The 25,673-nt window shown below is 39.3% G+C and overlaps 1 protein-coding gene across 3 annotated transcripts in view; it reads left to right on the top strand.

Moving 5' to 3' along the window:
- FGF12 (fibroblast growth factor 12) overlaps positions 1 to 25,673 on the top strand; it is a 558,339-nt gene that overhangs the window by 147,406 nt on the left and 385,260 nt on the right. Inside the window, exon 1 of one of the 3 annotated variants that reach the window (XM_080652334.1) lies at positions 7,579 to 7,787. The exons of 1 other annotated variant lie outside the window; for it this stretch is intronic. The gene's annotated coding sequence lies outside the window, so the exon portion shown is untranslated. Of the gene's footprint in view, positions 1 to 7,578; positions 7,867 to 25,673 lie in introns of those variants that run through there. One more of the 3 variants, XM_080652335.1, reaches the window with a different exon arrangement.

The raw sequence follows: 25,673 nt of genomic DNA on the forward strand, positions 1-25,673 counted from the left end.
TTAAAAGAAAGAGCAAGCACTGAATTGAAAATCAGAAGACCCAGCACTGGTCTTCCTACCTCCCAGATGGTCAATTCCTTGAGGTCAGGGAGCAGGATCTGTCACCTCTGTGTCCCTCTACTGCTTATGACAGTGCCTAGCAAATCACACTTAATACAATCAACTGATTGAATGAGTGAGTGAATGGAAGGAAGGAAGGAAGGAAGGAAGGAAGGAAGGAAGGAAGGAAGGAAGGAAGGAAGAAAGAAAGAAAGGAGTGAAAGAAAGAATTGGGCCTGAGGCTTTTAGAAGAATCAAATGTGGCTTACGACAATGGGGATATAGTTCTTGTATGGACACAACTCAACAAGTTCCTCTGCCCCTTTGTTCAGGGCCATGTGTGTAGTTTTTAACCTTTTAAATAGACTTGAGGGAATGAGCTTTGACCAGATACAAAAATTGTCTGCACATTTCCCCTCTCTTTTTTGTGTATTTTTAAGGGAAAGAGCACCCTAATTTTCCTTCTTGGAAACAGGCTTAGTACCAGGCTACAAAGTAGTGTTTTCCCAAATAGTAAAAATGAAGATACATAGATGGAAGTAACATTGACATCCTGCGCTCTGAAGGTCATTTTCTATTACAGCAAACCTTAATCATAAGGTACTTGTAAAAGAATTACTGGAAGCCATGAAAAGAAAAGTGAGCGGAAAAAAATCATAGACTTAAAGGAGTCTTGGAATAAAGATTTGGTGATAGACATTTTACAAACCAAGGCAGCGTGGGAGTCTTCAATTTATATTTTTAAATGTGAGCAGATGGGCTGAGTGTTCTTGTAGAAAGGGGCCGTGTGTGTCTAGGCAATGAAAATGTAGTTCATGAAGGCTGTTCCTTTGCAGGTGGAAATAATATGAGCTTATGCATTTTGCAATGATAAGATTGCTAAAATCAATCCCAAAATGTTTCACATATGGTGACCCAGTTCTTATTTTCTTATTAATTGTCTGGCTCTTTATTGAGAGTTGTTCTTTCTTTACATTTGACAATTTGAGTGAAACTTATAATATTTTCAAAAGAAATTTGAATGTCAATCATATAAACATTAGATGTGTCATAGCAGAACTTTGTCTATAGTGTGGCTTTACACCAATCTTGGATGTCATGGAAGTTAAGGATGGGGGGGGGGGGGCAAAAAGTGAGGATACACTTCCTTCTTACAGGTTTACTTTGAGAGACAAAGCTACCGTGGTTTAAGAAATAAGGGCAATTTATAAATATGTTTGTCATAGTATATGCATAGGTGAACACATTGCTGTTGTTGTTTCCCCTTGAAAGAAAGTAGAGGGTTAAGTTGCAGAGTCTGGAACCAGAAGGTTTGCGTTCAAATCCTGGCTCTGCTACTTCCTACCTGTGTGACCTTAGGCAAATCACTTAACCTTCCTGTGCTTCAGTTCCCTTACTATTAAAATGAAGGGAATGGAAAGGAGAATAAGAGTACCTTTTGACAGGAACATTTGGGAAAATTAAATTAGTTATTATGTAAAAAGTGTTTATAGCAGTGTTTGGCATACTGTAATTATTATATAAACACAGTGATTGCCTTTATTATTACCTATTCATTATTATTCTGATATAATATAGGTAACTAGAGTCTGAATTTCTTTTTCAGATAAATTTACCCAAACAATATTTTTATTGATCATCTTTCAAATATCCCTCGCCCCAACCCCAATAATCCCTCTTTACCAGATCTTGCTATCTGCCTGTACCTTTTTGTGGAACCAGATAGTTACTCACATTTACTATCATAAAAATGACTTTTTACAAATTGAAACATTTTTTAGGGCTTCATCTAATAACCCATGGTAAATTTCAAGATTTATTGGTTACATTCATGTTTATTCAACCTACAAACTACAACTCAGTTCAGGTGCCTGCTATTTGCCAGTATTGTGAAAGGCACTTTGAGGTTAGAAAGTTGAATAAAACAGTTGTTATTAAAGAGATTAAAATCCAGTGTGCTTCAGACATTCCCACATATAACAGATTATTTTATAAACTTCAATCTCCTCACTCATATCCCCTTCATCTTAGTCTACCTGCATTTAAGATAACTAATTTTAAATGAGTTCCTCTATGCCATATGGAAAAATTGCCTCTTCGTTTCTTCTCTGTTCCAGCTTTTTCCGAAGTTCATTCCAGCTTCCTCTCTCCAGTGTTGCCAAAATGCACACAGTATTCCAGGTAAATCTGGCAGGGTCAGGTTTCCACTTTGTTACCAGTACCCTTTCTGAGAATTTTACTCCCGCAATTGAATACAGTAGTACAGTGGGCCAAATATTTAGGAAATCATGTACAATGACTCAGAACTATTTGCTCATTAAAACATAATTATTTTTGTAGTAAGAACAACAATATACTCTGGTATGTTCATAGTTCAAAAGTTGGAAAATATAAAATAATATAAAGTAACAAAAGCCATTTATAGTCTTAACACTGAAAAGAGCATATTTTGATATTTGTCCATTCATTTCTCTTCCCTCCTCTGTCACCCAACAGATATGGTACTGAGTTGTTGCTTTTTTCTGCTTTCAAACATAATAGTATTAAAATGTGGGCATGTTACCCATGTCATTAAGTATTCTTAAAGAGTCCACCTGATAGATTGAATTATGACTTGCTTATGATTTACTTAATTCCTCTCTTTTTATAAGCAGAGGACATATTATTCAAATAATTCCTTGACCTGGTTTCCCCTCAGGACCTTTATGAAACATTGCTCTTTAGTTTGAGTCACACAGTACTTCCTTATCTTGTCTTTTTCACTCATTTGAGAGTTATGGACAATGCATAAGATTTAGGGTCAGCTATTCTTATACTAGCTTGTGTGGTATTCAGCAAGTCATTTCCTCTGACTTTCCTTCAGTTTTCTCATCCTAAAGTGGGGTAGCATCCCTTTATTTTATTACAACACAGTTTCTGTGCAGATGAAATGAGATGGTGAATGGGAAATTGTTCTATAAATTATAAAATCAGGGATTCTTTTTGCCCTGTGTTTGACTTTTCTAACCCAAAGGCAACATTGATTTTTTTTTCAGCAGAGAAAGGCTGCATTAGGTGTTGGAAGAAAAGCACTATTCAACTACCTAAGCTCCTAAAGGATCAGTTAATGTGTGACCTTAACTCACCCCTTTCCCACAGTGACCTGATTTATCTGACTATTTAAAACTAAGGTTACTTGGATGGTCAAAGTACAATTTTCAAATGTCCATTAGGAAAAGCAAATACCAGTTACCTTTCTTATCCTTATCATAGACTATAGCTTTACAGTGATAATAATATTAACATAATAATTATAATCTACTAGGTACCTACAAAGTGACAGCTAGGTACTTCCTATATCAGTTTATATCTTCTCAACAATACTACAAATTATATATTGGGGTGAAACATCTAGCATTAGGTAAAAATTACTTAGAAAGGAGCTCCAGAGTGGATCTTAAATGTATTACTCATAGTTAGAGAATAACTAGGCTTAAGATACCACAGGCAAACCTAATGGCTAATAAAACAAAAGAAAACACACACTAAAACAAAGGCTTCGGCATGGGCGCCACCTAGTGGGTGACAGAGAGCAAGAGACTTCCCACCCTTCTTCCCATTGCATTTTGGGTATTGGCTCAGTGAATGTCTTTCAATCCTGACAGTACCAAAGCCTTCATCACTTTTTCATAATTTTTTAAATATTTTACTAAGGTATTATTGAAATGGAAATGGTGCAGAATGAAAAAAGTGTAGAATGTGTTAAGTTTTGACATCATTGCCACCGGAAGTTCAATGAGTATAACAACCATGTCCACCCCCCCTACACACACACAACTCCTTCTTCCACTCTTTGCCTCATCCACATTCCTAACCCACCAATATCTGCACTGTCATTATTGATTAGTTTGGATTTTTAGAATTTTATGTAAATGGAATCATACAGTAACTACTCTTTTTTACTAGTTTATTTCCCTCAGTATAATTATTTTGAGATTGTAAGCATAATGTATGAATCCATAATTCACCCCTTTATCACTTAGTATTCCATTGTGTGGATATACCAGTTTGTTTATCCATTCATGTGGTGATGGATATATAAGTTATCCAATGTTTCAAAACAGGTTATCACAAAACAGTGGCTTAAAACAAGTATCCATTATCCCACAGTTTTGTGGGCCAGACACTGGGAGCGGTTTAGCAGGATAGTTTTGGCTCAGGGTCTCTCATAAATCATTGTCAAGATGTTGCAGTTATCTAAAGCCTTTACTAAGCCTGCAGGATTTACTTCCAAACCAGCTTTTTTATTTTTTATTTTTTTATTTTTTTTTTTGGCCTACTGTCCCAAATACTGTGCCTTACACTACTATGTATTCATATTCATGTACTATATATGTGTGTATTTGTTGCTAGAATAGGTTGAGCTCTGATTATAGACATCCTTATATTTCAGGCTAAGCAATTTGGACACTTTCCCCTGTCCTTCCTCCTTCACATCAAGCTATTGAGAATCAGTGCAGGTGTTGGATTGGAGAATGCTATGATGACATCTGTTACAGAAGTATGGTTTCAATGACAGGAGGTGGCTCAGTTTTTAGTGAATAATTACTCTCAAAATGGGCAGTGCTGGTCAGAGAGGTTCAGAGTTTTATTTTCTGGTATAATCCTTTAAGCAAAAGCTTTATGGGAAAGGGTTAGAATCATAGATTTTCATGAGGAATCCAACCAAACTCTTTTATTTTTTTAATGTGTTTTTATTGATTTCAGAGAAAGAGGAAAGGAAAGGGAGAGAGGACAAAAACACATTGATGTGAAACAAAATCATTGATTGCATGCACCCCGACTTGGGATCCCAGGGATCAAGCCCGAAACCTGGGCATGTGCTCTGACCAGGAATTGAAAAAGTTTGATGCATGGAATTACTCTGAACCAACTGAGCCACACTGGCCATGGTCCTTTTTTTATTCTTGAATCATAAAGACATGCTGAGAGTGTAGGCTTCATTACATATGGTAATGATTGCAATGTGGACAGACAGGTTATTTTTTTCATCTCTGGAGCCTTGGTTTATCCATGTCCAAAAGAAACACTATTGACTAGCTCGTTTCTACACTCCTTTTGAGTTTTAGGATTATTTTAGGAGAAGTAGGTAAAATTATGTATTGCAGAGAAATCACCAAAATACAAGAGTCCCAAATACTTGATTCCCATGTGTGACCCCTTCCCAAAACAGAATGGTGGAGCCACTGCTTTATGGCTCAATTGTGACGTTTAATCTGGATGGATAGACATTTCCTTCACTCCTATGATCCTCCATAAGGTGTGGCTGAGCAGGAGCCCCAAATGCCTTAGGCTGGAGAGGCTGGGAAAGGGGAGAAGTAGGTTAAACCTGTCATCATACTTTTTCTCCTAACTCAAATGGAAATGAAGTGACACTTACTGAATATGTCAGAGGCAGGACATAATCTGATGGCAATTAAACAATGCTGATCTTTTAAAATTATGACTTTGTAAAATGTCTTCTCACACTGTTTATTTTGTATATCATCACAAATTTCAATTTTATTGTGTTATTTTCTCAAGTGTGTAAAGTGTGTAGTATTACAAAACTTGTAGGTATTGTATTGAAGGTCAGGATTCTCCAGGGAAACAGAACCAATAGAATATATAAATAAATATATACAAATGAAGTATATATCCTATATAATAAAAGCCTAATATGCTAAGTGTCCAACCGTTGGTTTGACTGTTTGACCAGTCGCTATGACACACACTGACCACCAGGGGGCAGATGCTCTGACTGGTCGGTTAGCTTGCTGCTGGGGACTGGGTGAGATGGGCCGGACATGCCCTGGAGCCCTCCTGTGGTTGTGCACCATTGTGAGGGACCCCACTGGTGCATGAATCCATGCACCACCAGGGCTCTAGTGTAGAGAGACATAGAGAGAGATACAGAGAAAGAGACTTATTAAATGAAATTGGCTCATGTGATTATCAAGGCTGATAAGTCTAAATCCACAGAGCCAATGTCCCAGTTCAAGTCCAAAAACGGGTTGGTACCTGCTCTAGTACAAGAAAGAGCTGATGTTTCCATTTGAAGTATGACTGGAGAATTCTCTCTTACTCAGGGAAAAGGTGAGCCTTTTTTTTCTTCAGGCCTTCAACTGATTAGTTATGGCCCACCCACATTATGGAGGGCAATCTGCTTTACTCCATCTATCAATTTAAATGTTAATCTCATCCAGAAATATCCGTGCAGAATCACTCAGAATTGTTGCACCAAATATCTGGGCCCTCTGTGACCCAGTCAAATTGACTCATAAAATTTACTATCACAAGTGTATTGACTATGCTTTTTTGTTGTTGTTTTGTTTTAAACTACATAGGGCTCCACCACCCTCCCCTCCACCCCCCATTCACAAGATGATGTTTAAGGCTAATTCATGGGTATGTTCTGTAAGCATTGGAGAATGAGAACCCCTACACTGAAAAAAGGAAAATCTTTCCCCAAATTACCTATCTCTGATCACCAAGTATAGAATGAGACTCTTCAGTATACACCTTTGTTTATCACTTCAGATCTTGGCTCATCGAAGTATTAAAAACACCTCTTCTAAATGCAATTCCTTTATTACTAGATCTATACATCATCTTTCTATCCCTCTCTCTTCCTTCTAATATTTATTAAGTATTATTCTATGTGAAATAATAAAACTATAAGATGACCATAAGATGTTCTCTATTTTTACTCTGTAGGCTATTTTTATGTTCTATAAGGTGACATTATGATTTTAGTGAGTCCCCTTGTATTTTTTATTTTACATAAAAAACCAGAATTTTGAATTGCTGTGAATCGGCCACTGTATGCTTTCATAGCTCATAATAAAGTAGTCTAGTAGAGAATTTCTAAACTACTCTAAGAGGCCAACTTGTAGTATTATGTTACTTTGTGTTTGGACCTAATCAGTGGTATTCATTGAAGTGTAATTTTGGCAAAGAGTCCTTACATTTAAATAAAGGGGTTAAAACAACATACATGCCAACTTAGCACTTTTTGTGGGTTTTGTTGGTCATTATAAAACTTAGTGCTCTTATATGGTGCATTTTCCTTTATGATGTCCTTTTGGTGAGTTTTTGTGATCATTGTTCTCTCCCCACTCACCTGCAAGCTCATCAGCATCATTGAACATGCAAGGTACATAGAGCTTGAATCTGTGTGATCTTTTAAAATTGAAAGGTGGATTCTCCTTTGTTACAAGAGTGCTCACTTGGGCCTCAGGAAGATCAACTGGGCACTCAGGGAAGAAAATGTAATTAAGTGTTGAAGACCAAGAGTCATTTACAGAACATTGCCAGTTATGTGACCTGTGAAGATGGAAGAATGAAAAGAGCTCATTCTGTGCAATTAAAAAAAATACCTTTTACAAAAAGAAATTAGCAAAAAGGAAGAGTTATATTCATTAATAACTTCCATTCCTCATCTGAATTATTATACCTGAGGATGCATGATGAATCTGTTTCCTAGTTTATTATTCTCATTCGTTTTTCAGTAAACAGCCCATCATACATGAGGCACTCTGGGTAACTCAGAGATGTATAAAGGAGATTGTTAAGACTGGTATGCTACACTGAATAGAAAGAAAACAGTGCTGGGGCCCCTGGGCCCAAGGAGAGTTCCTGGGCGCAGAGATTGGCTTCCGGGTGGAAGAGCTCAGGGCAGACCTCTGGGAGGCGTGGCCACCGGCGATGCGGAGAGACTGGCCATCCAGGTAGCTACTGGGGCTGCGGTGGAGGAGGGTGGTGACCTGGCCTGGGGAGGAAGAAGAAGCTGGTGGCGTTGCTTTAGTGGTGAGCAAATTCAGGGACGTGACTGCCCTGGGGGAGCAGCCTTGGAACAAGGGGCAGATTCAGAGGCAGAATATGAACGCGACACATTTCTTTTAACAAGGCCTCGAGAATCCTATTACGTAGTCTGTCCTGTAGTAAGAGAAATACTGAGAGCTTTGCCTTTCTTGGCTGCCGGGGCGCGCCTGTTGCTGCAGCTCTGCTGGCGTGCAGGGCCGCTGCTCTGGCCGGAATTCCTGGTCCCTGATCCGCGATCCGGGCTGCATCCCGGGGCTGCATGAGTCAGTCTTGCGCCGAATCTCGGCAGAATGGAGGAAGGTGCTATTTCGGGATAACAAGCATATGATCAGCTTTTTTGGGGGGCAGATTTCCAAGGCCGCTATGTTTGCAGAAAGAGTGACTTTCCAGAATGCCCGTCTTTCTGTTAGAACACAGAAAACCATTTCATGAAGTCATCGTTGCCTCTGTGGCAGAAAGGGGTCCACATTGGACATCCACAGCCCATTCATTGTGTTGTCAACAGGAATAGCCTCAGAGCAGTTTAAAGGAAGATGTTTATGTGTGGTTAATAAACTACAGGCCCCCCCCCCTTTTTTTTTTCCAATGGCGGAAATGAAAGGGGAGAGGGATTTGGATCGTGTGGCGAAGCTGGAATCATGAAACCCTAAATGAACTCGCGTCTGCTCCCCGCCCCTTTCCACGCCCCCTCATTTGCTTTCCTGGCCTTCCTCAGGTGCAGCCAAAAAGCAAGCTTCCAGCCTAGAATAGTTACTAAGAGGGGAGTGTGCTGGCATTCCAATCAGGTTTACTCTTTTTCTTACACATATCATTACTATCACTTACAGTAAACATATTCTTTTGGTAATAAGCCAAAACTAATACAATAGTTGCTAAAAGGATAAAAAGAATGTGTGAGTGTGTGTGTATGAGTGTGTGTGAGTGTGTGTGTGTGTGTGTGTGTCTTGATTTCAAGGTCTGTGAAGTTTGGGGACCTTCACCCTACTCTATATAGACAATATGACTGCTGTGAATGCAGTGGGTTTTAATCTTATTTCCAGATGGTGAACACTCTGATGTGTTTCTGTTTCACAAGCTTAGTCAGGCATACTTGGGAAAATACTTTGAATTTAGTCTGAAGTCCCTACCTTCAGGGAGATTTAAAACCTCTCCATTTCAGAGAGTCTGCTCCATTTTCCTCTCCCTGGCCATTTCATCAGTCATATGATTTGGACTGTCACCTTTGCATGTTTTTCCCCAACTACGTGTCTATAAATAAAGCTTCTTTCGATACGTGTAAGATGCATGTGCTGAAGTGTCTGCTGGAGCTCTCTCCTTGGATTTGCACAGGCCACTCAAATGCACCAAGTTCAGATTTGAACCACCTATGTCCCTCTTCCCATTGAAAATGAAAGCAAACGCAGTCAATCTGATGCTTGTCTGGCATCCTGTCTTGGTAAATGGCACTTCCAATCCTCCTTGCCCAAGCCAGGACCCTGTTCATCATAATCTGTTCCTCCTTCCTTTGTCAGCATCCTTTATATCCACTAACTTATTAAGCCTATGTGCTCTAATTCTTAGTTACTTTTAGATCTGCTTTCTCCTCATAACCCTCAGTCCAGGCACTGCTCAGGGTAGGGCCTTATCATGTCCCTTCTGAAAACTTTTATAGTTCTACTGGCCTCACAGCCTCGGTCTTATCCCTCCCCAGTCATTGTTTTCACACACATCTTTCTAAAATCCAAATATAATTTCTATTCTCCCTATTACAACCTTCCAATAATTCCCTTTTCCCTATTGGATAAATTCAAACTCATGTGCATGGCATACAAATTTCTCAATCAAGAAAACTTTCAGATCTGGAGTCAGATCTGAGTTCAAATCTTGGTTCTGCCATTTACCAGTTGTGTGACCTTGAATGACTTCTCTGTGTCTCAGTTTTTCCACCTGTGAAATGAGCATAATAATGGTAGCTAGCTACCTGTGTTAAGCCTTACTTTGGTTCCCCAATACCTGCTTCTCCTTTAATTCCAGACATTGCATTTCTCTCTTCCTTCAAGTTACCTGTGCCCAAATGACCTGCTTAATAAAAGAAATGTAAGCAGATGTGGGACATGTCACTTCTGTGCAGAGACATTCAGTTACTGGTACTGGACTCTCCAGCCCCCTTTTTCTTTTGATGAATTGTGAAAACATGTGTTGATATGAAGGTGCCATAAGAATTAAGTAGAACAGATGCTAAGCCAACACTTAGAAGACTAACCTGGAGAATGACCTAATCCCACCAGATTATGTGGGTGAGAAACAAGCATTCGTTGTATGAAGCAAGTGAGATGTGGGAGCTGCGTGTCACCTCAGTACAGCTTAGCCTACACTGCCATTCTCCCCACTGTTGTGAGAATATATAGTGCACAAAGGCATTTGGCATGGTGCTTGACACAAAGCCAGTGTTCAGGTAATGGTAGTGGTAATTATGGTTATCTTTCCAGAGGATATTTTTTTTCCTTTCTTCCTTTGGCATACTTTATTCCATAGGCACCTATCCCCTTGCTGTTTCATGTGTTGGCATCTTCAGACATCTCTCTGCATGTACTGTTTTCAAGGATCTTGCTCAGATGATGAAATTTATTCACCCCTTAAGAACCAGCTGATGTGTGTCCCCTACGGAGGCTTTCCTCACACTTGTGTCCACCCACACATCCAGGGTTGACCCCGTGGCTGCTGTGTTTATGTATGTAGAGGACCTGTCCTTAGCATGTTTACCCTGGACTGTAGTCCTCTTACATGTCTGTCTCTCCTGCCAGGTTGTGGGGATCCTAACAGGAGGATTCTGCCTTGCTCATCTCTACAGTTCAGAACCTGAAATATGGCCTGCCTCTAAGTAGATACCCAACAAAATGTGAAAATAAACTAATGTACAACTAAAGAGGGAGATAAGACAATTCCACCAAAATGTGACAAGTGACTGGCAGAGATATAAGTGCCCTTGCTTTTCCCCCCGAAGCCTTCTCTGTTCATTTTCTCTGACTCATCATGCCTTTAACTTTGTGACCATTGGCTGTTCTAGCTTTCTTATCTGACAGATGAGGAGACTGAGCCTAAGCAGAGAGTACAGTGGCGCAACAAGATGGTGTCAGACTCTGGAAGAGAAATGAGATGTTAGTGCCCTGTGGCAACTAAACCTGTGGGAGGGTCGGGGTGACCATAATAGGCAGGTTTGTGAGCTCCCATGGGCAGGTGCGAGTAAAGTAATGAGAGCATTGCAGTGGGGTGAATGGTGGACCCCAAATATATATGTCCCAATCCCAACCCCTGGTACCTGAAAATGTGGGGGTTTTTTGGGGGGTAAAAGTCTTTGCAGGTGTAATTCTCAAGATGAGGTTATCCCAGATTATTCAGGTAGGCCTTTAAGCTGCTGACAAGTGTCATTATAAAAAACACAGAGAGAAAGGTCATGTGAATGCTGATGCAAAAATTGGAGGCCCAGAGCCACCAGAAGCTGAAGAGACAAGAGAAGGTTCTCCCTAGAGCCCTAGCAGGCACCTTGATCTGGGACTTGGCCTCTACAACTGTTGTTTTAAGCCACCCAGTTAGTGGTAGTTTGTTATAGCAGCCCCAGGAAATGAATACAAATATCATTTGGAAGATAAATATGTTTTTTCTCTTGGGCATACTTTTTTCAGGTTTTGCTTTCTATAATAGTCTTAGCGAAATATTTTAGTCATTGTTATAAAAATAATAAAAGCCCTTTTCCTTTTCTTCTCCTTCTCCTTCTCCTTCTCCTTCTCCTTCTCCTTCTCCTTCTCCTTCTCCTTCTCCTTCTCCTTCTCCTTCTCCTTCTCCTTCTCCTTCTCCTCCTCCTCCTTCCCCTCCTCCTCCTCCTCCTCCTCCTTCTTCTTCTTTTCACCTTTTCTTCTTCTAAAGTTTTACCAGTTCTATCAATACTCTTAGATTTTTTCCCCTCTGAAGTTGAAAGTACGGTATCCCCAATCATGTTCTCTTTCCCATGGAGCACTTCTTACTAGAAACAGTGACAAAGTTTTGAGCTTTGCCTTAACTTTGAGCCTCTGAGGCACTTCTGGCACCTGCTATAAAACTGCTCCTTTTTCTCCTCAAAAGTCATGTTCCTCATGGACTTCACATAGGGGCGGTGAGGATAAGATGAGAGGTAGTATTTGTGGGAGTTTTGTAAACTGTGAGGTGCTATGTGGAGATGACAATTATATAGCTGGTATACATGAGTATGTTCGGTATACATACAAAATATTTGGAATCTGAGACTATTTCATAATGGTGCCCTCAAGACTGCTGCTCAAACTGATTTTATTCTATACTTTGCTGCCACCTTGTGACATTCCTGGTAATTGTTGGACATGATTTTTCTAATAAACTTCCAGAGATTTTGTTTTTAATAAAGTGATTTTTTCTTTCAGAAAGAAGATGCGGAATATGCCTCTGAAATTGCTCAGTATCGTTCTATGTTCTTATTTGACAGAAGTTAGGAGACTTGCTTTGGGAATATTATTTGAAAAATTATGGCTGTCTGGCCGCGTGGTTCAGTGTTTGAGCTTCTACCTATGAACCAGGTCATGGTTCAATTCCTAGTCAGGGCACATGTCCGGGTTGTGGGCTTGATCCCTGGTGGGGGACATGCACAAGGCAGCCAATCAATGGTTCTCTCTCATTATAGATGTTTCTATCTCTTTCTCCCTCTCTTTTCCTCTCTGAAATAAATAAAAAATGTATTTAAAAAAATAAAAAATTATGAAAAATTATTACTGATAAATCTAGAGATTAAAAAACTCGGGATGGTCAGAATGACAATGGACTTTAGAGCAGTGGTCGGCAAACTCATTAGTCAACAGAACCAAATATCAACAGTACAACGATTGAAATTTCTTTTGAGAGCCAAATTTTTTAAACTTAAACTTCTTCTAACGCCACTTCTTCAAAATAGACTCACCCAGGCCGTGGTATTTTGTGGAAGAGCCACACTCAAGGGGCCAAAGAGCCGCATGTGGCTCATGATCCGCAGTTTGCCGACCACGGCTTTAGAGAGATGAAAGCACTTGCCTTATCCAGGGGGTCATCCACCCAATACTGTTGTTGGAATTTCAACACTTCTTGCATATAAAATGATTGTTCCAATATTCCAGGCTCCCAATGGCAGATGGTCACTAGATCTTATTAGCTCATTTTTTTCCAGTATCTCCTTCATTTATTTCATAATCTCCAGATCCATGATTATTGTGTATTTCTGGTCCTTGTTACCATTTCAATACCTGGTCTCCCTATCTCCATAATCTCTCATCTTCCATTCATCTTGCACACAGTGCTAGACACTTTTTATGAAGCTCTGAAAAAAACAGTACGAAATAGTGACTAAGAGTATGATCTGGAGCCAGACTGCTGGGATTTGAATTCTCATCTCCATCAGTTTGGTTCTACTTGCATGATCTGGGGAAAATTTCTTAAGCACTCTGTATAGCAGTTTCCTTATCTGTATAATGATGACAGCATTAATGCCTACTTCATATGTTTGGGAGAAAGATTAAAGGAGCTATTCCATTTAGTGTTCAATTAATATTTGCTGGTATTCCTCCCTACTAGAGTGTGAATTCCTTAAATACAAGACTATATTGGATTTGTCTTTGCATCTTAAAATTGACATGTCACTTTTACATTGTAGTCATTTGATGGCATTTTTGTTTGTATAGTAGGTGAAGAATCACTAAGCATTTGATGGGTGCATCCAGTTCACTTCTTGGAATTCTCATATCATCAAAATATACCTAAGGTCATACAGTGATTCCCCCCCACCACGCCCCAAATTATACAGAATTTTTTCAAACTTGCTATATCTAAATTTAATAAACAGTGATTAACATTTACTTAGTATTTACTATGTGATAAGCTCTGTTCAAAATACTTTTATAGCAGGTAAGACAATAATTCCATTCCAATCATATATTGTCTGACGTATCAAAAACCACCTGCTACTCCAGCTGCTGGCTTGTGTTAGAAAGTCTTCCCCAGAACACACAGACCTTGAAGTGGACCTAGAAAATGCATTTCCTGAAGGACTAGACCAGCCTGAGCTTCAGGATGTTGTAGGACTATACATGGTCTAGTTTTTAGACTTGGTCCCATTGTCCTTATTTCTATGGTCTGCCCATTCATCTACCCTACCAATAATTATAAAGCAACCTCTAAATTCCAAAGACATTAAGGTGACAGAGATTGTGTCTTTCCCAAGAGTTCCTTAAGGGGAAATCTCATCTATCTGATACATCTTATTTCACATGATCTCTTATTTATTCATTCATTCATTCAAAGTTTATTCAAAACTATTTGTGATCATCTACTATACAAAAATGGTACCAGGTATCATCAAGAATATTAAATATGTTAAGTATATTTTAAAAGTAGATATAAATATAACCTAGGAATCATTTTGCCTTTTGAGATGAAAATTAAAATGGATGAAAATTTTTATTCCTCATTCCTCATCTTCTTTCTGGTGATTTTTCTAGGGAAGCTGTATTTCTCCTAGACACCTCAAACACAGAATGTGGCCAAATTTTGTTGAAGATTTTGGAAGATGGGAAAGCTTTATATTCACAAATTACTTTTGCCAACCCACCACATGGAATTTCTCATTGACCCCATTTCTCTTTGGTATTTAGTTGAACATTACATGTTATCAGTTCTGCTATGGTCTGAAGTTTGTGTCATAAATTCATATGTTGAGAACTCAGTGCCTAAGGTTATTAGGAGGTAATCAGTTAATAAGAGTGCAGCCCTCATAAATAGTATTAGCACCCTTACAAAGGAGAGCCCTTAGAGGGCCCTAGACCCTTCTGTGAGGACACAGAGAATAGTGCTAACTATGAACCAGGAAGCGGCCTTCACCAGAACTCGACCAGGCTGGCACCCTCATCTCGGACTTCCCAGCCTCCAGAAGTCTGAGAAAAGAATTTCTGGTTGTTATAAACTACCCAGTCTGTGGTGTTTTGCTACAATAGCTGAGCTAAGACACAACTCCACTCTTTCTTTTCACATCTCCTCTCCTTTCCTTCAGAACTATATTCTTAATTGCCTTTGGAACTATAATCCTAACCAAAAAGAGTTATTGTCTTAAGAAAACTTTCCTTCCTATTAAACTAGCTGATATTTCTTTTTGTGATATACAGAAAACCTGAACTTTGAAAAACGTAGGCACACTAAGTGGTAATCATCCATTATTAATAAAAAATGTATATGTCTTGTTATACACTTTTCTTAAACTTGAGATGTATTAGCTCATTTAATACTTATAATATTCTATGATATAGGTATTTTTGTCATCCCTATTTTCTCAGATAAGAAAACTGGGGCATAGACAAATTAGGATTCCAATCCGGGCAGTTTGGCTCCAGAGTCCATGCTTTAACTACTGTATACTACAGATCACTATATCTGTTGACAAACTGCCTATCACTACATTCATCTATTGGTAATATCAGTTAAATGTTGAATAATTATGTAGTTTCTCTGTTTGTTTCAAGATACTAATGATATACACTTGCTAATAAAGCACCTCCCATGCCCTTTATTTGGATGTAATTGTGTTCACACATTTAAATTTGCCAATTTCTATCAGAAGCATCCTCTGTGTGCTTTCACTTATATGTGGAATTTAAAACCCAAACAAAACAAAACAAAACAAAAACAGACTCATAGAGACCAAAGTGATGGTTACCAGAAGGGAGGGGTTGGGGGATGGGTGAAAAGAGGAAGGGCAATACAGTCAACAATATTATAAATCTACACAGTGGCAGATGATTACCAGAATTAGTGGGGTGATCACATTGTAAGGAATTAAAATGTTGAACCACCATATTGTACACCTGAGTCTAATATATCCAATGTAAGATTATATACAAACTATACTTAAATAAAAAAAAAAACTGTTAAAAAAGATGCCATCCTCAAATATTGCCATTTTTCCTCTTTGGGGTTAGCTTTATTTTTTTCTTTAGGAAGCAATAATAAATTAAATTAACCTGGTTCTCCTCAGTCTCCAGTGTCAGACCATTTGCAGGAGCTGGAAGTAAGCTAGGAGGAAGATGGAATTGGTGTGCAAAGTCGTCATTGTATGAGCAACTGCTGAACATGTGAGTTGTTTATGTCAGAAAAGTAAGCCTTATCCCAGTAACTTTGCCATGATTTGAAGCAGAAGTTCTAGAATTTTGTCCATTATGTTTTTATTTAATATGGTATATATACTCCATTCTCAGCTGCAAGGGCTCCTGACCTAGCTGACTCTTTAAAGCTCACAGTCACATGTACTCCAGGGAAAGGAAGCTAAAATCAGTGGAGCTAAACATTTTGCTTTTTTCTTAAAAGAAATAAACAAAAAGAGGTTTATGTTCTTTAACATATTTGAAGTAGTTTAACGTGCATTTTTATTTTGTTAAATCCATTATAAAGCCTTCATTGACAACTGGTTTTCTTGAATTAATTCTGAACCTTTTAGGCATGTATTGGGAATCCTTCATTGTGTAGCTCCAACCTACCTTTCTGCTCTTACCTCCCACTTTCTCTGACCTGATGCTTTACTTGTGTTTGACTATTTGTTCTTTCAAAATCAAGCCCTTTCCCTTTCTTGGTGGCCTAGCCAAGACACCGTGCTATGCTCCTTATGATTCATTTCCTTTCTCTATTTGCAAATGTAACTTTACTCCCCTTTTGTTTCCCATAGATGGCACTTCACATATTCTACTGAGAATGGCCACTATTCTATTATTAAAATAAGAAAAATTGTCTACACCAGTCACATTTTTGAGTTGAGCTCCTTTGATATTTGGCATACTGCCAGGAGCTTGGACATCATTGCTTCTTCCTCTCTTTCAGTCTCACATGTAATCAGCTACAAAGTTCTACCAACTACACATCCTCAGTACCTCAACCTGTTCTCGTATCTCTATCTCCACTGCATTTGTTCTAGTTTCGGTCTGACAATTTAATGTCAGAACAACTCAGTCTCCTCCATCTTAATACTGGTACCAGAGTCACCCTTTTGAAATACATATTTGATTACAGCAAACCTTGAATTAAAATCTTTAAAGGGCTTTGATGTAATAAAAATTCTAGGTTTCCTAGTCTGGCCAACTATTAGTGTCATTGGCTTTCATGGTACGGTGTAAGGAAGCGTAACCTAAAACATCCACTTTAATGTCAAAACAGTGGTAGTTTGTAGTAAGAACATAACATAAAGATTTATAAAAGGCTTTTTTTCATGGAAACAAGCCAAGTGAACTTTTTTTTTTCAGGTTTCAAGAGTGATAGTTGTATTTTAATGAGTTATTGCCATAGGAACATATTGTATGTCAGGTATGGGAATTAGTTTTCCTTTCAAATATTTAGGTTAATAGTGCCAGTTTTTAAATTAAATTAAATTTAATTTGTTGGTTAATCCTCACTGAGGATATTTTTCCATTGATTTTTAAAGAGTGTGGAAGGGAGAGGGAGGGACAGAGAGAAAAATCCATGTGAGAGAGACACATCTATTGGTTGTCTCCTGCACGTACCAAGACCAGGGCTTTATCCACTGAGCCAAACTGGCTAGGGCAATAGTGCCAGTTTTTTAAAAAACAGTTTGTTGTTATTGATGAGTAAGAATATCAGTGCATGTGTTTGGAGGGGTGTAACTACAGCTGAATAAACACACGCCTGTCTTTCAATCTGTCTGCTTCTGGCACAGAATGTTGACATTATTAGAGAATAGCTACCATTGGAATTAATAATAATGCTCAGAATCTGACTAATGCGTACTTTGATGAATCAGTTGACCTCTATCCTAGGTATGGCAAATGAGACGTATTAGTAGCATTGAAAATACAAGTGATGGCCACACAGTTGGTAAACAAATAGAAGGAAATGAAGCAAACCCCTTTGGAAAAGGATATAGAAATGAAATATCTGAAGTCTGCTCCAAGTTGAGTCACTATATGATTAGTTGTAAATTATCTTGAGTGATTCATTTCCCTTCTCTGGCTCTGAGTTGTTGTTTTTTTTCCTTTGTACAATGAAGGAACTGGACTGTGTAACTCTCTATATTTCTATGTGAAATCTCTATAAATTTATAATATTCTGAATTGTAGAACTAATCAAATTGCGCTCTGATGTAGTCTCAAGTCAACTACTAGGTGTGTTGGTTCTGGGGTTTTTGGGAGGATCTCTGGTACATGCCAATGTCAGACACCGCGTGTGACAGGCTCTGGGCTACATGTTAGGAGCTACCAAGTGATCCATGGTTGATGGCTTTCTCTGCTGGGCTGGGTGTGTGGGGGAGAGGCCAAACTGCACATTGAGCCCAGCTTCCACTAGAACTGGGCCTGTTTTTTTATTTTATTATTATTATTTTTTTAATATATTTTATTGATTTTTTACAGAGAGGAAGGGAAAGGGATAGAGAGTTAGAAACATCGGTGAGAGAGAAACATCTATCAGCTGCCTCCTGCACACTACCCACTGGGGATGTGCCTGCAACAAAGGTACATGCCCTTGGCCAGAATCGAACCTGGGACTCTTCAGTCCACAGGCCGACGCTCTATCCACTGAGCCAAATTGGTCAGGGCCTGTTTTTTTCTTGAGTTAAGAAAGGCCAAGGCACCCTGAGTCCACTTCTGCCTGTTGGCTGCTCATAAGGCTTAGTCACTGAAAAGAGCTTCTGGTGGTGCATGAGTTGTGTGAGGCAGGTTCTCAGTGAGCCACAAGGTAGGGGTGAGCGGTGTTCACCAGGATGATGCAGATTCAGACTCAGTGCCAATACTGGGTCTGAGTACACTCAGCAAAAGTCTTAGAATGCACCAAGGCCAGACACCATCTGCCTCGGGCATGTGGACCTTTGCAGTGAGTCAGGGTCTTTCATTCACCTAAATATTTAATTTAAAATAATTTATCCTTATTTATTATTATTATTATTATTCAGTCATATTAATTAATTCGGCAACACTTAATTGTCTTCAAAGAGCACTGCAAAGAACATAAAAAAAGAAGATACATTTCTAATCCCCTAAAGAACTTAAAACCTGCTCCTAGAAATAATGCAAATATGATTAAGTAACTAGAAAAGAATAAAGAGTGCAATCTACAAGAAACTTACTTCCTTGTCCCACCTTTCCTGAGCACTACACTAACCCAAATGTGGTCTCGTTGAAGTGTTGAACTGGAATGGAAGGCTAGCAGCTATACTGCTTATAGTTCTTCTTAGCATTGCTTAAAAATATGGGAGCAGAAAAGAGAGATTCTGAAGTAAAACTAGTTTTAAAAAAACTGTCACATTGTAAAAAACCACTTTTTAAAGAGGAATGGAGATATGATACAGAATGCTTTGGTTTGAGTTGTCAATATTCTTGATTTCAGTAGGCTCACTTCATTCAATCAATTCTTTTTTTTTTAGAAAAATGCCCTGCCAGGAGTCACAGTTCGCAAAGCAAAACAAAGGCAGGGCTGTTCCTTAAGGAGTTTCTAGTCTAGAGGGAGAGAGAGACATGCCGACAATGTGCTGACAGATGCGCTGACGTTCCGCCTTGCAGAGGAGCCGACACTTGGAATGGCCCTTTTAGACTTTATTAAACTAGAAGAGATGAAGAGGACATTCTGGGCTAAGGAAAGAAAATGAACAAAGTCTCAAAAGTTCAAAAGTTTATATATAAGTAAAGCAAGTGCAGGCTCATAATCTATTATCCATAATTTCTAAATCTAAGAAGGTCTGAAAACAATTTTTTTTCTTAAGTTTGTAGCACACTTATTTTTTAGCACAACCTGACATGGATTTACATGAGACTGTTTATAATTGTCATTTATTCCACTTATAATAATATTTGTAGATTTTACTACAGAAATATCAATGTTTTTGATTACAGGTGCTGCCCCAGTATACAGCCTGTGCTAATATTTTATTAATTTACTGTATTATTTAAAAAATACCATCTGTGCCCCTAAACCTGAATTGCAATAAATTCCTTTTCCCAACTGTTTCAGATATGGAATTGCAGGCCTGAAGTAATGATGGGTGATGTAATATTGTAGAAGGTATAGTCAGAAAGCTAGATAAACACTGTACTGGTTCTTGAATGGCTCATGAAAGATGCTGGAAAGTCTACATTAGGCTGTATTATAGGGTTTAAAAAAGGTAGTGAAATATTCAACAATGTTTTATCAGAATTAGTTTGTATTTCTGAGCATACTCCATTTTAAATTTATTGTCCCAAACAACCACTAATCCTGGGATATTTTTCCTTGCAGAAAATAGTGATGTCAGATGAAATGCCTTTCAGAAATAGATATTTACATCCATTGTTTGTTCGCTTGTGAATGTGTGTGGGAGAAATAGGGTTAGAGAAAGCAATATGAGATTGTGTTTGCAACTTGTGAAGTGTCATATTATATAAATACTAGAGGCCCAGTGCATGAAATTTGTGCACTGGTGGGGGGGGGGGAGGAGGGCAGCCTGGCCTGTGCCCTGTCAAAGTGCGGGAGGCCCATGATCGATGGCCCCAAAGAGGTAGGCCACATCCTCCCATCCAGGTCTCCTGATGGATTGCCCTAAAGAGGTAGGCCGGAGCCTGGGGTCCCACCTTCGTACTGCGTGGAGCTGGGAGGCGGGACCCCCAGGACTCCCAGGCAGGCCTTGTTGTGCAGAGCCGGGAGGAGGCAGGACCCCCAGGCAGGCCTCGCTGTGCGGAGCCCGGAGGAGGTGGGACCTCCAAGCAGGCCTTACTGCACGAAGCCAGAGGACTTTCAGGCAGGCCTCGCCGGACCCCCAGGCAGGACCCACCTCCTCCTGGCTCTGCGAGGAGGCAGGACTCCCAGGCAGGCTCCATGCTGTGCATGCAGTGTCAAGCCCAGCCCCACCCACCTGCATGCGCCCACTGTATGCTCAGCCATCTTGTGATGGTATGAGGGCATCACTGCGTGATGACTACTTAGACTTTTATTAGTAAGGATGGTCAGGATTTGGTGTCCCCAGATGACTACTTTGAAAATGCAAACATTGCTTTCTGGAAGAAAAAAATAAACAAGCAAAAACCCCACAAGAAACAGTAATAGACTTCATTTTTTATCACATTCCCTAAGCAATAATTAGATTTAATTAGGTTAGGAAAATTATTTGAAAATCAAATATGTTAGTGTGTGTGTGTGTGTGTGTGTGTGTGTGTGTGTGTGTGTCCTAGTAAGTTTTAAACTCTGCTATTGGAAAGAGGCAGTAAAAGTTTGGGAATTAGAAAATTGTACACATCTCATTTTATTTTCTTTGCATATCTGGATAGTTAGTCTCTCACTTTCCCTGAGCTTGTAATTGATGCAAGGACCCCAAAAATGAAAGTGCATTTTATTTTTATTTTTAAAGATATCACTAAAAGGTCTAGAAGCAGAGATAGGCACATCTAATAAAATTATAAATTGGTATACTTTTCAGAAAGAGTACCTGGTAGCTGCCTTGGGAATATTACTAAATCCACTTTCTAGAAGTCATATTGCAATCCTTTTAAGTCTGTGTAGGGAATCAGAAAATTCCATCCAATTCATAGCTTATGCTTTTTTCAGAAATTTCAACATTAGACATTAGAAATTCTGAGAATAATAACAGCATGTTTACTGAATCCAATCATGAAGCTCATATAGTAGGCCATGGAAGACGTATTTTTTAAAAATATTTTTTATTGATTTCAGCAAGGAAGGGAGAGGGTGAGAGAGATAGAAACATCAGTGATGAGAGAGAATCACTGATTGGCTGCCCCCTGCATGTCCCCACTGGGGATGGAGCCCACAACCAGGATATGTGCCTTGACCTAGAATGTAGCCATGACCTTCTGGTTCATAGGTCAATGCTCAACCACTAAGCCATGCTGGCCAGGTGGAAGAAGTATTTTTTGATGCTGTAACCTCAAGAGTTATAGCTGAATATTTAGCATTCTTAATTTAAAAATATACTTATAGTAAAAAAGAGAAATATTTATTTCTGATTTTAAAAGTATTCAACATTAATTTTAGAAAATTTAAAAATTATAGAAATGCAGGAATAGAAATTGATGATAACATCTGTGGAGTGTTTAATTTCCACAGGTACTTTACCTTGTGCTTTATATACATGACCTCAGTTAAGCTTTACTGTGTGACATATTATTGTCCTCATTTTATATAAATAGAAAGTGATGTTTGGGGAGGTTTGTGACATGCACAAAGGTGTCATGGCCATAAATGGTAGAGCAGAAGGGAAGCTCAGCAAGTCCAATTCCAGAGGTCATCCTCTGAACAAACTAGACTGTCCTGCCTCCCCCTAACATGTTCACTGAGAAATAACCACTGTTGTATTTTTGTGCATATGCCTTCATTCTTTCTCCCCCACGTGTATATCTTTTTCAAAGATAATTGAAATCCTGGTGCATGCTGTTTTTTCACCTTTGATGCTGGACTTTTTCATAGTTAAACCTATTAACTACTAAAATGGAAAGGGTGTGATCTTGGTTTACTAATCCAGAATGAAGCCCTAATGCTGAATGTCTAAGTGATGCCTTGGATTAAAGATAAACCAACAATGACAAAAATAGGTTGGTTTTTGTGTGTTTGGGGGTTTTTTTTTTTGCATTTATAGATTATAATTTTAAATACAGGAATGGTCAGTGGGTGTTTTATACCATGTTATGATTTAATTTTTTAAAGCCATTATTTAAACATACACTAGTCCTTGTTAAGCAGATTTCAAATTCTGGGAAAAGGTGACAAGGAATTTGTTTGTGGGGAGTCTATAAGTGCTAAACTTGGCATTAAGCATTTTCTTCTTCCTAGCCCCTTATATTTTGTTACCACAACTCTGCAGGGCAGTTTATCAGCTTCACTTTGCAAATGAGGAAAATGAAACTCAAAGAAGTTGAGAAATTTTTCCATTAACAAACATAGCTGGTAACTAGTAACATTGGGATTTGACTCAGGAATGTATGGCTCTGAAGTCATACAATCTACTTTGTAGTTGTACAAAAGGCCCACGTATTTTTCTTATAGAGATTTTTTAAAATTTAGATTGAATTCAAATTCCACCCCTTTAAAGGGTATAGTTTATGGTTTGTGTGTGTGTGTGTGTGTGTGTGTGTGTGTGTACTCACAAAGCTATGCAAGGATCATCACTGTCTAATTTTAGAACATTTTTATCAGCCCCTGAAGAAACCCCTTATCCATTAGTAGTCTCTTCTTACAGAATTTTGATGAAATAAAAATCTTCAAAACTATTCTACTTTAAGTCCAATTTTCTTTGATTCTGTCCTCATACAAAAAATGGTTCTTATTTAGACAGATGTTGTAGAGTAGTTATAAAACTAACCTTAAATAACAGATGATTGATGTTGCTAGACATATCCTATCTAATAAAAGAGTAATATGCAAATTGACTGTACCTCCACTACACCCACAAGCCACACCCACCAGCCAATCAGGAGTGAGTATGCAAATTAACCTAACCAAGATGGATGTGGCCACGGAGAAAGCAGGAGGCTTGGGTTTCCCTGGCAATGGAGAAAACCAAGCTTTCTGCCTGCCCTGGCCTGCCTTGACCTCTGCTTAAGGCTACAAAGTTTCAATTATAAAAGATAAATAAATCCCAACAAAAATGGCTGCGGCCACGGAGAGAGCAGGAGGCTTGGCTCCTCTTAAGGCTACAAAGTTTCAATTATAGAAGATAAATAAATCCCAAATACCAGGGCCTCTGCTTGGGTCACTGGGGGTGTGGCCAGCCTGCAAACCACCACAGGCCCTACACCCAGGCTGCCCCACGCCCCAAGGCAGTGGTCAGCAAACTGTGGCTCAAGAGCCACATGCAGCTCTTTGGCCCCTTGAGTGTGGCTCTTCCACAAAATACCACTTGTGGGCATGCATGTACAGTGCGATTGAAACTTCGTGGCTCATGCGCAGAAGTCGGTTTTCAGCTCTCAAAAGAAATTTCAATCATTGTACTGTTGATATTTGGCTCTCTTGACTAATGAGTTTGCCAGCCACTGCCCCAAGGGAACCCCCATCCTGATCCGGGACACCCTTCAGGGCAAACCAGCCAGCCCCCACCCATGCACCAGGCCTCTAGCCTATCTAATCCTCCTATCTAATAAAAGAATAATATGTAAATTGACCATCACTCCAGCACACAAGATGGCTGCCCCATGTGGTCAAAGATGACTGACCCCATGTGGACACAAGATGGCCACCACAAGATGGCCAGCAGGGGAGGGCAGTTGGAATGGACCAGGTCTGCAAGGGAGGGCAGTTGGGGGCGATCAAGCTTGCAGGGGAGGGCAGTTAGGGGTGACCAGGCCTGCAGGAGAGGGAAGTTAGGGGCAATCAGGCTGTCAGGGGAGCAGTTAGGCATCAATCAGGCTGGCAGGGGAGTGGTTAGGAGGTGATCAGGATGGCAGGCAGAAGTGGTTAGGGGCAATCAGGAAGGCAGGCAGGTGAGCAGTTGGGAGCCAGCAGTCCTGGATTGTGAGAGGGATGTCCTGATTGCCCGTTTAGGCCTGATCCCAGTAGGATCGAGCCTAAACGGGCAGTCAGACATCCCTCAAGGGGTCCCAGATTGGAGAGGGTGCAGGCTGGGCTGAGGGACACATCCCCCCCGTGCACGAATTTCATGCATTGGGCCTCTAGTTTTTAAATAAGAAAAGGATTATTAATGGAAGACTATTCCAGAGTTTTCAATGTCAATACAATCTCCACCACCTCCATGATCATTTACCATCATTTAGTGAGCAACTTACTCTCTGGCAGGCACCATACTAAGATATGCTTCTTCATTTAATTCTGGCAACAATCATTTTAATACTCACACTATTGTGCAGGCAAGAAAAAATAAAGTGTGGAGAAGTGAATCACTTAAGTGTCAGGGTTGAGAAGTCAAAACCAGGTTCAGTTTGATTCGAAAGTACGTCTTAACCACTGAACTTCTCCAAGTGAGAGGCATTGGATCAAAAGATAACATAGATCTAAAATGTAAATAACATTTGAATCCAAATGGAAAATTTACACAAGCCCAGGGTACTGTAGGGGGTTATTCAGTGCTAGCTCCTAGGAGCATTATCCCAGTGACTTACAAATCCACTGGATCATTTATATTCAGTGTTCACTTGCTTAAAGCTATAGAAACCAGATCTTTTTGGACCATCCATTTGAAAAAAAAAATGGTAATTAACCTATCCAATCAGAAATGGAAACTATTGCAAATTCAGGGAGTAGGAGACCTTTCAGATTGATGCTCTAGAAATTTCTTTATCCAGGTCTTTGCCTGTTGGTCTTCCAAGAATATTATGTTAGACTAGTCAATTAAAGGGTTCAAAACACATATTTTCTCTTGGCTTGAGTTTCTTTTCACTCATTTCAAGACCTCCTTTATATTTCTCATACCTAAAACCATCTGGAAGGTGTGTCATTGATTTTCAGGAAAGAGAATGCACAACACATGTTGCTTTTATATATAATTGCCATATTAGGTTACAATACATTTGAGTAAGCCCTTATCTTCAGATGAACTATATGGTTGATTCAATCTTGAAAAAATAAAATCATGTAACTATTCTAAGACACAGGGTGAAACTTTCAGTTTAATCCAGCAGGTATTTGGTGACCATTTCTTATGTTCTGAGCAGAGTCTGTGTATGGAGGCATGTGATAGTAATAGTATTATTATTACTATTACTAATAGTACTAATACATTTCATACTTGCCATGAAAAGGAATAAAGTGTGTGTGTGTGTGTGTGTGTGTGTGTGTGTGTGTGTGTGTGTGTG

This window comes from Plecotus auritus, assembly GCF_963455305.1.
Source record: "Plecotus auritus genome assembly, chromosome: 2".
In the NCBI taxonomy this organism is placed as follows: Eukaryota; Metazoa; Chordata; class Mammalia; order Chiroptera; family Vespertilionidae; genus Plecotus; species Plecotus auritus.